The sequence below is a fragment of the Tauraco erythrolophus genome, chromosome 3, assembly GCF_009769465.1.
Source record: "Tauraco erythrolophus isolate bTauEry1 chromosome 3, bTauEry1.pri, whole genome shotgun sequence".
NCBI lineage: Eukaryota > Metazoa > Chordata > Aves > Musophagiformes > Musophagidae > Tauraco > Tauraco erythrolophus.
In genome coordinates this window covers 40,531,677-40,545,697 of record NC_141467.1, presented here as the reverse complement: position 1 = coordinate 40,545,697, position 14,021 = coordinate 40,531,677, and the positions used below count along the sequence as shown (strand labels likewise).

Sequence of the window (14,021 nt, the reverse complement as noted above, 5' to 3'; positions counted from 1 at the left end):
TCCAATGAAAGAGGATATATTTACAAATCTATTCAGAATCCTTTTGCTTATTTTGCATTTTGCAGTATGATTATAACACTCAACTTAACTAGAGAAGTCTAAACTTCACTCTATATTTATAAATACTCTACCATCCCTACTGACAAAGAGGAGACATTTTCTTTATCAGAAGCATCCATTTGGTCTTCCTGGAATAAGTATCTTAAGGATTTACTATGGAATTCATTATGCTAACAAGGTAATAAGTTTAATACATATGCTATTTTTGATCAGAAAAATATGATTATATTATACATTATATAATATATTATGTCTGAGATATTTTGCATCATTCTTTTATAGTCAGGTATAACACATAGATGTAGTGAGTTTGGTCTTAGACCTTCGCTTCAATAAACAGCTGTCCATAGATACATCATAATTTAAGAAAATTTGTCTCAGTTTGAAGATATTATTCAAACCCAGAAGTGTAAAAGTGGCTAAAGTATTTCAAGAGTAGATCTCTTCAGAATAGACAGGTCTTCTTTGGGAGATTTTTATCACTTGCATTACTTTCCTACCTAAAATGAATGTTCAGCACTGTTTTACTCATTTTCAGGAGTGAAAAAAAAGAAAAAAGAAAAAAGAAAGAAATCCACTGGCCTTTATTATTTTTCTGGAAAGTTAAGAGAATCTGGTCTTCTGAAAACAATTGCAAACACTTATATAGAAACACTCTGCATTAAGTTTATCCTGAGCCACATGCATAGTGTTAAGGCCTCAAAAGGATTGCACAAGAGGAAAACCAAGGTGGAGTTTGACCCATGTATTCTACTCATGGAACTGATCTTATTATTTCAATATTGGATTAGTGCAGAAAAAGCCATAAATAAAACAAGGAACAGAAAGTTTAGAAGTAAGAAATGTATCAAATAAAAAAAAAGAAAGAAAACAACCCACCACCAAAACTGTTGTTCCCCTCTAGCCTTAGTCGAGCCAGGACAGTAAGGATCATAACCAAATAATATCCTGGAAAAGTGTAGAGCTTTATAAGCAAGATCAACCATTTCAACCTGAACAGTGAGAATGTGTTGACTTCAAAAATTAAAGTAGTAAAATCACTTTTTAAACTGTCCCTCTCTAACTAGTCTGCTGTTTTTCTTCCCAGTTACGTTTTACAGTTGCACAGTATAAATCGTGAGTAAATACTCATGAACTTAAGGGACTACAAATATAACTGAGTAGGCAACTAACATTAATTGTTATGCAGTTTTATAGATCAGTATATAGATATGATAACCAACAACACTAAATGTAATCGTATATTTCAGTTAATGTACTCAGATGTTGATATCTACTGCTGAAAGCAAGACACTTAAAGCAAACCTACTTTGACTACTGGTTCAAACTAACATCCAAACCATGTCTAGTGTAGCCACTATATTTGTCCCCTTTGGTGAGTTTACAAGGATCGCTCTGATCTGAAAACATTCTACCACATGAGCAAAGCACAGAGGAGGAAAGAAGGAGAAACAGGTCCAGACAGGATTTCTCCCGTATGAAGGAGTTTTCATATAAAGGAGTGCTAGTATCAAAAATCAAGGCTGAAGTGTAATCTAGACCATGTAATCTGACCTAAAAAAATTCTCATTGTTCTCATTTTTTAACAATACAGTTAGAACAAAACCACATAGAAGTGCACAATCCGTTAAAATTCGAGAAATATGGTTGAATCATAGAATCATAGAACGGTTTGAGTTGAAAGGGACCTTAAAGATCATCGAGTTCTAACCCCCTGCCATTGGTAGGGACACCTTCCACTAGATCAGGTTGCTCAAAGCCTCATCCAACCTGGCCTTGAACACTTCCAGGAATGGGGCATCCACAGCTTGTCTGGGCAACCTGTTCCAGTGCCTCACCGCCTTCAGAGTCAAGAATGTCTTCCTTACAGCTAATTGAAATCTACGCTCTTCCGGTATAAAGTCATTACCCTTTGTTCTAGCACTACATGCCCTTGTAAAAAGTCCCTCTCTAGCTTTCTTGAAGGCCCCTTTTACATACTGGAAGACTGCTTTACAGTCTTCCCAGAGCCTTCTCTAGGCAGAACAACCCCAGCTCTTTCAGCCTCTCTTCATAGGAGAGGTGCTCCAGCCCTCAGAGCATAGAATCATAGACCATAGAATGGTTAGGGTTGGAAGGGACCTTAAAGATCATCTAGTTCCAAACCCCCTGCCATGGGCAGAGAAATCCTCCACTACACCAGGCTGCCCAAAGCCTCATCTAACCTGGCCTTGAACACTTCCAGGGATGGGGCATCCACAACTTCTCTGGACAACCTGTTCCACTGCCTCACCACCCTCAATGTAAAAGATTTCTTCCTTATATCTAATCTACATCTCCCCTCTTTCAGTTTAAATCCATTGCCCCTTGTCCTATCACTACACACCCTTGTAAAAAGTCCCTCTCCAGCTTTCCTGTAGGCCTCCTTTAGGTACTGGAAAGCTGCTAGAAGATCACCCTGGAGCCTTCTCTTCTCCAGGCTGAACAGCCCCAACTCTCTCAGCCTGTCTTCATAGCAGAGGTGCTCCAGCCCTCGGATCATCTTCATGGCCCTCCTCTGGACTTGCTCCAGTAGCTCCATGTCCTTCTTATGTTGGGGACTCCAGAGCTGAACACAGTGTTCTAGGTGGGGTCTCATGAGAGCTGAGTAGAGGGGCAGAATCACCTCCCTCTATGTGCTGGCCACGCTTCTTTTGATACAGCCCAGGATGCGATTTGCTTTCTGGGCTGCCAGTGCACATTGCCAGCTCATGTTGAGCTTCTCATCCACCATCCACTCCCAAGTCCTTTTCCTCAGGGCTGCTCTCAATCCGTTCTCTGCTCAGCCTGTACTTGTGCTTGGGATTACCCCGACCCACGTGTAGGACCTTGCACTTGGCCTTGTTGAACTTCATGAGGTTCTCACAGACCCACCTCTCCAGCCTGTCAAGGTCCCTCTGGATGGCATCCCTTCCCTCCAGCGTGTCCACAACACCACACAACTTGGTGTCGTCTGCAAACTTGCTGAGGGTGCACTCGATCCCACTGTCCATGTCTCCAACAAAGATGTTAAATAACACTGGTCCTAGTACTGACCCCTGAGGAACACCACTTGTCACTGGCCTCCACATGGACATTGAACCGTTGACCATAACTCTTTGAGTGTGACCATCCAGCCAATTCCTTATCCACCGAGTGGTCCATCCATCAAAACCACGTCTTTCCAGTTTAGAGATAAGGATGTCGTGTGGGACAGTATCAAATGCTTTGGATAAGTCCAGGTAGATGATGTCAGTTGCTCTTCCCCTATCCATCAATGTTGTAACCTCCTCATAGAAGGCCACCAAATTAGTCAGGCAGGATTTGCCCTTAGTGAAGCCATGTTGGCTGTCACCAATTACCTCCTTTTTTCCTATGTGCCTTAGCATAGTCGCCAGGAGGATCTGCTCCATGATCTTGCCGGGCACAGAAGTGAGACTGACTGGCCTGTAGTTCCCTGGGTCTTCTTTTTTCCCCTTTTTAAAGATGGGAGCTGTGTTTCCCCTTTTCCAGTCATTGGAAACTTCACCAGATTGCCACGACTTCTGAAATATGATGGATGGTGGCTTAGAAACTTCATCTGCCAGTTCCCTCAGGACCCGCGGATGCACCTCATCAGGTCCCATGGACTTGTCCACCTTCAGGTTCTTAAGATGGTGTCAGACCTGATCTTCTCCTACAGTGGGCGGTTCTTCATTCTCACAGTCCCTGCCTTTGCCTTCTGTGACTTGGGCTGTGCCGCTGGAGCTCTTGTCAGTGAAGACTGAGGCAAAGAAGTCATTGAGAACCTCAGCCTTCTCCATATCCTGGGTAGCCAGGTCTCCCGTTTCCTTCCAGAGAGGGCCTACATCTTCCCTAGATCTCTTTTTATCACTGACATATCTATAGAAGTTTTTCTTGTTGCCCTTGATGTCCCTGGCCAGATTTAATTCTCTCAGGGCTTTAGGTTTCCTAACCTGATCCCTGGCTGCTCAGACAACTTCTCGGAATTCCTCACAGGCTACCTGTCCTTGCTTCCACTCTCTTTGTCTTCCCTTTTGTGTTTGAGTTTGTCCAGGAGCTCCTTGTTCATCCATGCGTGCCTCCTGGCGTTTCTTCAAGACTTTCTCTTTGTTGGGATGCACGGCTCCTGAGCTTGGAGGAGGTGATCCTTGAATATTAACCAGCTTTCCTGGGCCTCTCTTCCCTCCAGATAGATCATGCTCAATTTTGAAAAATGGTCTTTTTGCAAGCTTTCAATGTTTCAAGATTGATAATGAAATAAAATCCACAAAACCTGAGGTGATACATGTCATTAAACACTAAAAGTATACCAATATTATTACAATAAAAACAACAATCTGTAAATATGGTAGTATCAGAGATGCTGAATGTTTAAGCATGTTTAGTCAGCATGTGTTTGTTTTTTAAATGGTCTACCATCAAGCAGATTATACTTTAGCAGCTCTTCTGTATGTAATTCAATCAAATTGTTATTATCACTCTGGCTGAGTCAGAACCCTTTTAATGATATTTAAACACTGACTGGCTAGATCTTCAGATAGACAGATAGTCCTGATGAAAATCATGTTCCCATTAGGAAAACCTCCCAAGACAGAAAAATTTAGCTATGAAAAATAAGATTGATCACCTATAATGAAGAGAAAAACAAGAGGCAATAGGCCTTGAGGGGAATGAAATGCATGTAAAATTTTATGGGGATCTTCGTAATGGGGAAATGAAGGAAATCATGAGTTTTCATAAGAAATGTGAAAATGTTTAAAGGTTATGTAGATGGAAGACCTTGCATCCAAAAGAAGCTCTTTCCTGAAGCATTGAATGTCTCTTTTAAAACCAACCAAAACCAATGTAATAAAGAATATCCAGAAATCTCCTTTGGTGGTGTATTCCAACCTGTTCCACAAATGGTAAATTCCTGCAATGTTTCCTATTATAAGTTTTTCTGTAAAGCCTCTGTGAAGCACAGAATTATATTTGTAACTTCTTATAAGATACAAAAATCTGTGTCAGGTTATTTAGAGTTACTACAAACAAGCAGAATGAGAAACTTTAGAGTAACCCAAGGAGAAAATGGTGATAATCTGTAGATTTCTTTAAACAGTAAAAAAAATTGGGTGGATTAGCAAACAGTAAGGTGGGCTGGAAACTGGCTGAACAACCAGGCCCATGATGGTGGTGATCAGCAGCACAAAGTCTAGTCTGAGGCCAGTAGTAACTGCTGTACCCAAGGGGTCAATACTAGGTCAGATCTTATTTAACATCTTCATTAATGATCTGGATGATGAGGCAGGGTGTGCCTTCAGCAAGTTTGCAGATGACATAAAACTGAGAGGAATGGCTGATATGCCAGAGGGTCATGCTGCCATCCAGAGGCTGACAGAAACCTTATGAAGTTCAATAAGGAGATATGCAAATGCCTTCACCTGGGGAGGAACAACCACATGCACCAATATATGCCGGGTCCATGCAGCTGGAAAGCAGCTTTGCAGAAAAGGACCTGGGGGTCCTGGTGGACACCAAGTTAAGCACAAGCCAATAATGTACCCTTGCTGCAAATAAGGCCACCAGTATCCTGGACTGCATTAGGAGGAGTGCTGCCAAGAGGTTGAGGGAGGTGATCCTTCACCTCTACTTGGCACTGGTAAAGCCACACCTGGAGTACTGTATCCGGTTCTGGGCTCTCCAGCAGGAAAGTGATATGGAGCTACTGAAGAGAGTCCAGCAAAGGGTCGTGAAGCTGATTAGTGGAGTGAAGCATCTCTTATATGAGGAAAGCCTGAGAGAGTTGGGATTGTTCAGAGGAGATCCTATCAATATGTACAAATACCTGAATGGAGGATATAAAAAAGATGGAGCCAGGCTCTTTTCAGTGGTATCCAGTGATAGGATCAGAGGCAATGGGCACAAATGAAACACAGGAGGTTCTCAGCAAACATCAGGAAACACTTTTTCACTGTGAGGGTGACCAAACACTGGCACAGGTTGCCCAGAGAGGTTGTGGAGTCTCCATCCTTGGAGATATTTAAAAGCTGCTTAGACATGATCCTGGGAAAGTGGCTCTAGGTGACCCTGCTTGAGTAGGCAGTTGGACAAGATGACTTCCAAAGGTCCCTCCTAGCCTCAGACATTTTGTGATCTTGTGATTCCATAAATAACTAAACATTGAAATTGGTTAATATTGAGATAAGTAATTGAAAGACAAATCTAAGGAAGTAGCAGAGGTTAGACAAATCTCTATCACAACGCAGTTCTGTTTTGGTGGAATTTGCTTTGAGTCATGGGAACTTATATATCTATCCTGGAAAAATCTGTAACACTTAGGACTGGTTTCAAATGGATCCACTAGGTCTTCATGGGAGCCTCTCAAGGTTTTGGGTGCTGGCTCTGGGATGTATTCTGTACCTGGCTCATGGAAACCATTCTACAGTTCTTTTTAGTTTCACTGTTAAGATGCATCAAGTCTGGCTTTTCTAAGCAGAAGCATGGAATATAAATGCAAAAACAAGAGGAAAATTGCAATGAGTTAGAGCACCCAATTGCTCAAAAAGCTTATGAAACAAAGAAAATTGTAAAGTAAAGCGGGATTCTAGGTTAACTGGATTAACTTTTCTGAAAGTACGTAGATCGCTTTGTTCACACATAAACTGCAGCACCTTATGTGGTTGCCCAGCTGCGGCATATCTGCACAGAAACATATTTATCCACCTATGCAGACCTGTATGCTTTCTCTCCCACTCTTACTCAGTTGAACGGATTCTATTACTTGAGTGATTTCTGTGAGAGACAGGTGGATAGTATATAACAGAAACAAGGAAAATGTATAAAGTTCGAACTAATTAATAGCAACAAGATATTCTACTGGTAAGAATTACTACAAATCTATTTTAAAAGATCAAATTTTGAATAAAAAAATCCACAGTTATCAGAACTGTTCAACTTGTCTTCAGAGACAGATTAAGCAAGTCTTTTAAAAGTAATTTTAAATCATAGAGAAAAATTACAGTATTTTCTTTCTTACAAATGCACAAATTTTTGAGTAAACCTATCATATTTTATTCAACAGTTTCTTTAGCTTTTCATATGAAGTTAATCTGGACACTTTCATACACTATCAACATCAAAATTGTTGCTTGTACTGATAGAAATAATAGATAACTCACTCTTGAAAGTCAAATGATTTCAGTCAACAGATGTTTCAATACCTCTTTTAAAAAATGGAAGATTGCGCTCGTATGTTCATTAGTATATGTGGACTACAATATACTTAATTATACAGATTTTTTGTTATCTAAAGTAAAGTATATGCAGTGAAGAATATGAGAATTTATTGTATGGTCAGAAGCCAAGATGAAGGAAATGTGTACTACAAAATCCCGGTGCAGATATGAGGCCTGATTGTGATTAACATTTGAAGTATTTTGCTTTCTTTTCTTCTATAAATGAGAAATGAAGGAATTATTAGATCAAATTATACACTACAAAGGATTGATGTTTGAAATATAAAGGAGTCATTGCTGCTTGTGAATACAAATCCCTCCTTTTTTAATGGATACACAAAGTAGTCACACTATATAGAAATCATATTTCCTAATGATAAATAAGGAAACTGTCCATTTTTACTAATTGAACAGACAACTGCAGATATATCTTTTCATTTTCTTATCTTTGAATGACTAGAAATAGGCATTCAATATCTATCTAACAATATTTAAGAAATTTTAACACATGCGTGTGATTCACTGTCATGAAACTGATTAGAGATCTGATTTTACATGTAAATGTTCTGGAAAAGTAAAGAGAATTGCACTATTCAGCAAGCCACCAGTTATTTATTTTCCAGTTTATGAAGTCAGGCTCTTGTACAATGATTTCTGGGAGCCTAAACCAGTCCTACCGTCTTGAGGGGTGAAATATAATTCTCTCTAAAAGCAGAGCTTGCGGGATCTCAGTACAAATCAGTAGGATTATCCTAAGATATTTTACGTGGTTTCCTCCTAGTATTTGATGACACAGTCAAAATACTGGAAGATGATGACCAAAGGATTTTAAAAGACTAAAAGTCGGCTCAAAGAATCATTAAAGAAATTCTAAAATAGAAAAACATTTCTACAAGCAAACGTTTTTTGCAAGGTGTACAAACCAGGGGACTTACCTATACTGCTGGGGAGATTAGAGGAAAAGTACTAGGTAAAAAAAAAAAAAAAGTGCACAAATACACAAATTATTGCCTTGTTAGCCAAAAATTAAATTTGTTCTGATGAATATTTTCAGCTCTATAGTCATGTTGAAACTTCAATATATATGTCTAAATCTGTATTAAAGATACCAAACGATCTTCAAAGAAAGTTTGTGGCTTGCTAGACGTCTTGAAAAACAGTTCTATAATAATTATAGCTGACAATAGCATGTGTTATATTTGATCTCTTTTTTTCTATATTTTTCCTTTTAAGAACAGTATCGTGAGCAAAGATGGCTATTTCGGAGGCTACATGTTTACAGTCTAAAGCAATGCTGCTCAAATTTTTCACTCCTTAGCACTGTCATGAAAGATCTTAAGGTGGTAACTGCAAATGTAGAAGTGAATATGATTCTTGGTATTTCACCTTGAAGTTCTACCTACTATTAGATCAGCAAGAAGTCATATGAAGACAAATCAAAAAAGATTTGTACTCTGGAGAAGTTTGAGAAACTGTGAGGATGTAGCTCCATAAGGAGACATTACTTTGCCTTGCTTTCGGTGATCTGACTCACAGTGAAGTACACTAAAGCTGCTGTTTGTCTCAGGAAGAAATTTTACAAATGAATGCTGTGAGCAGTAGGTGGAGTAAAATGATATTAAAAAAAATACAGTCAACCTCCTGTAGTTACTTTTACCAGATTTCTTATATTGTTGAAATAACACCAACTGCCACCTAGAAGTTTGATTTTCAAAATATTTAATTTTTTAAAAATTTTTTCTTTGTCATATGGACTAATCTCAGTTCATACTCACAATCAAAGTATCTTAATACTAATTTACAAACAGCACAGCTATGGTAACTTCATTAAAATGAGATATACTGCAAGCGTCAGAAATAGCTGGACACGCGTATACCAAAAGTTAATACCTGTTTCTTTAACACCTGTTTGGAAATGAGAAGGCAGTATCATCAGAAAAAGAAAATCCATGTCTTTGTATAACTTCTTGCTAAGATTGGTCAAACTGAGCAGACAAGAGATGCCTGAATGAACTCCACTGGAACAGACCACATGATTACAGAGGTCTCACTCAAATTTCTTTTTTCACGCACACAATAGCAGGCTGTGAGATCTTACCCTGTTTGCCTCCCTTCTTTACTCTGTAAACGGCTTAGAGTAGGTTCTTTCTCCAGTGTAAGTTTCGTATGGGTGGGAACCATGTCAGAAGGTAAGAGGACTCATGAGAGTCTGAGCCTCATCCTCAAATGGTGTTTGGACTATTTGACATGTGCACCTAAATCCTGAAAGTGAGAAGCACTGCTTGGAACTGATCTAGTGAGAGGAGAGCAAAAAGGGGCAACCAAGTCATACTCAGACTGCTGAGTGGAAAGAGGAATCTTGAGAGCCTTGATGTGTGGGATTATTTGGCAGATCATTTTTACTATGTTAAATATTTACACTGGCAGCTGAGTTCTCCAATTAGACGTTATATTCCCCTTATGCAGCACACTGTGTGTGGAAATACAGGGAAAAACGATCCTGTGACGAATATTTCAGGTGCTGCCTATACCTTTATCTGCCAGTTGCCCAGAAACATGTGAAACAAGCTGGAATGGGAGCCCACTTTATCTGAGTAATGTAGCCTTGCTGTGACAGTGCAGCTGACTCAACCGCCAGGACTGACTGTCAGTCAAGGGCAGTATCTTGCATGCGCCTCCCCAAGATAACATCCCAGCGGTCTCCTGTGATTGACTAACGGTCTCTGAACTTGACTAGGAAGAAAGATGTGCAACATAAAAGTCCTACAGAGCTTTTCCTGAATTATACTGAATACTAAGTATAGCCTAGTCACGCAATTTCAGCATAAAACTACTAAGGCTTGGGGTTTGTCACATTGGTTTGTTACAGACAACTCAGCCTAGCCCAAGGAAATAACACTTTAAGTTCATCACAGAAGTATAGGGAAAAATGATGCAGAGGGTTTATTCACAACTGGTTGCTAGACATTACTTCTTCAGAGTGAATCAATTTACACATGCTTATTTTTTGCTACCATTGAGTGCCAAATCTACATATCCTTTCCACAGAGGTTGTCCATGCTGTATCAGTACATAGAGTGGATTACCCAGGACAGAGTGAATTTATAGGAACAACTTGGTGATGTAAAGTAACCATACTTTCTTATAAGAGAAATACTTTCTCCTAGTTTTAACTTCGTTCATCTTTTACATTCAACAGAATGAACACATTCACTACAATGTTCTGCATTTTGAAGAACTACATCTTTTTCAGCTATTATATTCAACAAAATGTAGTATTTGTGCTACTTCAAATAGTATTGAATAAACAGCAACTGACCATGCATTAAAACACATTTCCAATACAAACAAAAATGTCAGGATAGTGTTTACACCTACTGACATTCCCTTGCTATAGCTGGCCATGCCAGCTATGCCAGGTAGGCTATTGGCATTTTTTTGAAGATAATTGCATCTCACATGAGAAACTCAAATATCTCCTCTAGTTTCTGTCTGTGAACAGTTCACCTTCCGCTTTACCAAGAGATTTCTTGTGCTGTTTCCAAATAGTTTTTCTCTTACAACCCAGCAAAACATCAGGTGGACTTTTGCTAAAATGAATAACCAGAGCACTGAAAGAGACTTGAGTTGTGTTTGTAAAAACAACTGACTGCTTAATCATCTGGCTGTTTAAGATACCAGAAAGAGATGAACCAGACACAATACTCCAGAAAATATGATCCTTAGAGTGGAAAGAAGTGAAATAGCCATAGATAAAAAGACATCAACTAGTTTACTGCGCAACTGCTAGATTTTTGAAAATTATTATATGAATTATATTATAATACCCTCCTATAAAAAAGTCTTTCTATGCTTCCAAAAGCCAATGTCACAAGATGTTTTACAAATGTATTCTATATCCAGAGTAGAAATCTGTTGGTGTTTAACATCAAAGGGAGAATTCTAAGTTTTCGTTCCCACTGGAGCCTGAATGCTCTCTTTTTAAAGGAAAAAACCAAATGAACAAAACCCCAACCAAATCAAAGGAAGATGGAAATTCAGTTGATAAACCAAATTGTCAACTTTAATTGTAGTTATATGTGCCCACCACAGACAACGCAACAGAGCTTAAACATACATTTCAGTGAGCAAGAAGAGGAACTCTAAAAGCTACATAGCTCAATGAATTGCTGAGGAAGACATATAAACACCAAGTCCAAGAAATAATTGCGTGAAAAATAAGTCTTCTGTCCTGTCCTTTCAGCCTCCATAGCAATATAGCTTTCAGTGACACCAGAGTTTTCCTTCTCTTTCCTCTACTTTTAGATTTCCTGCTTAGAAATCATCCTTTCAGGGAGCATTGAGCTGTTGATGTCAGTACTCTTCCCAAATGTACAAACCCCTCTCTACAGGGTGAGAAGATGGGTTTTCATCAGCTTTAGCCACAGAGTATACAGTGAACATGTCTTGGAGATATTCTTGCACTTTCTTTTGCATCTTAATCTTTTTAACAGCATAGGGTAGCAGTTTTCTCTGAGGAAGAGTTTCAGTATAGCCCAGTTGTCAGAAAGAAGATAATTCTGTATGTTAAACTGTGAATTCCTAATTAAATTAGCCACAAACTTATGAATTATACATTTTATTACACAACATAACATTTGGATATTTAGCAGATATAAATAATGTATGGGCAATAACCCTTCCACTCTTTCCAGTATTACGAACTGCAGCTTCTCCTGAGATTATGGGAGGAAAACGTTGTGATAAATTTTTGGTTAAGGCTTTACAGCGAGCTTTTTGGCCTTACAGTTCCTCTGCTTCCTGTTGGTTCACTTCAAGAGAGTGACATTCCCTTTTGTTTAAATAGATGTTTTTTCTCCAATTTCATGCAATTAAAAATGCCAAAGAACAGTCCAAATCACAATTAATTGTTAATACTAACTTAATGTGGACATAGTGTGTTAGAAGCAAGACACTAGGTCAGCTGGAATTTTTATTATTTTGATGAGGAAAGCCCTTCTGTATGTTTTGCTATGTATTTGACTAAACCAAACATAATTCATACCAACCCTAGCCGCAAATGGTTTCCACTTAAAGTAATGAATAAAGATTGTTGCTCATCAGAAGGACTGATTTTGCCATACGCTCACATGAAAAAATCAACAGGATGATAAATTCTAAATCAAAAGGTCTTGTCTTCAGCCTTTTTAACTTTTTCTTTAAACAATAAGATCCTTCTAAAATATTCTCAGTCCTCTCTGAGTATCATTTATGCCACATACTCTGTGTTCACTAACTGATTTTCAAACTAGTTTGTCATGAATATCAGCAAACAAATGCGTCTGCGGATAACTGGACATCTGTAATCTAGAGTTTGAATAGATTTAGATTTGTGTCTATAAAAACTCAGTTACCTCTAACTTTTTAACACCTAGAAACTCCAGATCCAGCTATCCTTAAACAGTGGTTATGTTCAGTATAGATTAGTAAATTTTTAATTTTATTGTCATAACTTGGGAATTTAAATTAAAAAGATATAGTTTCCATGGAATTGAATAGATTTGCAAGTTTCCTCCTCTATTCTAAAAGTACCAGTCTGAAGTAACTATTTGATTTACACTAGATTTATTCACAGTTTTAGTATCAAATCTAACAGAAGCAGGTTTAGGCCTACAGTCTGTCCTCAATTTAGCAATTGATTTATTGAGTGCTACATTGATTGACTGGCTCAGACTCATGCAGAGAATGAAAACTGGTCTTCTGCATCACATTCACCATGAAAAAACTATTGTGATTCATTGAATCGTACTTTGGAAAGAGAGTGTTTGTAAGTCCTTGTCTACTTTATACAATATGCAATATTGCCATTAACTGGTTGAAGAGACTGGGAAAAGAACAGCAAAGTGGGTACTGATTAGAACTGGTTGTCCAGTTCTTCCATTGATGTGGTCATATTTAGAAGAAATGAGGTATCAGGACAATTTTCACTTTCAGCAGCAGCAGCAGATCAAACATGATGGTCAGTCACAGTACTCGGTCAGCTGCTTATCCAACAAGCAAGCAATAATTAAATTTCATTTGACCAGATCAAGTTTTTGACTGCCAAACAGCAGGATTTTTCCTTGCTTGATTTGAAAGAGTTGTTTAAAGCTCTAATGACAAAGGAAAAAATCAAATACAAATAAAATGTTTCATTTAAAAGCACTCGGTAAATTATTGATCTATATATGTGTGTATATATATATGTATGAGTATCACTGATATGCAATATTCTGGAATACAAAAAACTATATCAATGCTGCAAAAATTATTCTCGTGCACATACAATTGCAGAGATGCAAATTACTCAAATCTGATTTTTAAATTACTAAGACAATATACATATTTTATTAAAAAAAAAGAAAGAACAAGATATAAACTGATTTTATATAATTTCAGTATGGGCTTTGTAGTTGGTAGCAGTTAATAACCAACCGTCTAATCCACATAATGAAATCAGCATTGAAAACCACAATATTTTAAACAATATTTTTCTGCATTCTCTTTTAATATTAATTTTCACATATAATTGAGAAATGAGCTACAGGAAGGAAAAGAAAGAAAAAAAAAAAAGAGAAAACAAGAAGTAGTATCATACAATCTTTTATTAACCCACATACTGCAACCAGCAGATTTGATAACATTGTCTCTTGAGCTTCAACTATCAGATAACATCTGGCAAATGATGTTTGTAAGTCCTGTTACACAACATCTTCTGGCTTCTCTGTG

The 14,021-nt window shown here is 38.1% G+C and overlaps 1 protein-coding gene across 1 annotated transcript in view; it reads right to left on the bottom strand.

Annotated features, from left to right (window-relative positions):
- NETO1 (neuropilin and tolloid like 1) overlaps nt 1-14,021 on the bottom strand; it is a 70,010-nt gene that overhangs the window by 28,283 nt on the left and 27,706 nt on the right. The gene's annotated exons all lie outside the window — the stretch shown is intronic.